Source organism: Trichechus manatus, unplaced genomic scaffold, assembly GCF_000243295.1.
Source record: "Trichechus manatus latirostris isolate Lorelei unplaced genomic scaffold, TriManLat1.0 scaffold00087, whole genome shotgun sequence".
Classification (NCBI taxonomy): Eukaryota; Metazoa; Chordata; class Mammalia; order Sirenia; family Trichechidae; genus Trichechus; species Trichechus manatus.
In genome coordinates, this window is record NW_004444023.1 from 10,211,812 (window position 1) to 10,213,439 (window position 1,628).

Genomic DNA, 1,628 nt, shown 5'->3' on the forward strand with positions numbered 1-1,628 from the left:
AGAAGAGTACAAAAACCTTTTCTGCCCCTTTCGTCTCACATAGCCCAGAGTAGTTTGGCAGTGAAGAAAGAGAGTGATTCCTCTCTAATCCTATGCCTTTATCATTATCATTGATGTTGTTGATGATGATCTTCCAGGAATGTACAGGAAACCTACCTACTCAGACCAGCTCATCCTCTTGTACCTGCAGGACGACTCTCCACAGTTCCTCACTGTTTTGAATTAGTACACTTGTTTGTCCAACAAGGATAGAACCAGTTTCTATTTGCTTTCGTGTGGAAAAATATGCTCGAATATTAGTGTCCCAGACTAATTTCTCCATGTACAATGGGACACTTGAATGCAGAACTTAGTTGTTGTTGTTTTTGTTAGTTGCCTTTGAGTCAGCTCTGACTCATGGTAACCTTATGTACAACAGAACAAAATGTTGCCCTGTCCTGTTCCATCTTTATGATCATTGGGATGTTTGAGCCCATTATTGTGGCTATTGTGTCAATCCATCTCATTGAGGATTTTCCTCATTTTCGCCGACCCTCAACTTTGTTGTTGTTGTTTGGTGCCCTCAGGTCGACTCTGACTCATAGTGACCTCATGTATAACAGAACGAAGCATTGTCTGGTCCTGTGCCATCCTTACAATTGTTGCTATATTTGAGTCCACTGTTTCAGCCACTGTGTCAATCCATCTCATAGAGCATCTCCCCCTTTTCCACTGACCTTCTCCTTTACCAAGCATGATGTCCTTCTCCAGCGATTGGTCTCTCCCAATGATGTGTCCAAAGTAAGCAAGACGCCATCCTCTCTTCTAAGGAGCATTCTGGCTGTACATCATCCAGGACAGATTTGTTCATTTTTTGGCAGTCCATGGTATATTCAATATTCTTTGCCAACATCCTCTGCTTTATCAAACATGGTGTCCTTTTCTGGCAATTGGTCTTTCCTAGTGACATGTCCAAAGTAAACGAGTTGAAGTATAGGGACACTATGTTTCTTCCCTTATCTCCTTCTACCTGTGGTCATCACCAGTAACTCATAGTTGCTCCCATCTAATTTCCAAAAACAAGCAAACAAACAAACCCATTGCCATTGAGTCAATTCTGACTCATAAAGACCCTATAGAACAGATTAGAACTGTCCCATAGGGTTTCCAAGAGTGGCTGGTGGGTTCAAACTGCCGACCTTTTGGTTAGCAGCCGAGCTCTTAACCACTGTGCCCATCCAGCGTCACGCTCTATAAATTCTATGCTTGGTTTAGTTACTCACCCTTCATGTGGGAAACACCTGTAATATGCAGCTCCAGATTATAAGTGAAACCACCCTATATTTATTCCTACAACATTCTAAACAATATGTTATTTTTATGCCACATATAATTGCCTCTTTGTATTATGGTAATACTAAATATATTAAGCAAGCACCCATGATATGCCTGTCATTGAACCAAAATCACTACAAGATTTTCCATTGTTTGGAGGGATGGAACTGTTCTATACTTTTATTTGGAGCCCTGGTGGCGCAGTAGTTATGAGCTCGGCTGCTAACCAAAAGGTTGAGAGTTTGAATCCACCAGCCACTCTTTGGAAACCCTATGGGGCTGCTCTACTCTGTCCTACAGGGTCACTATGAGTT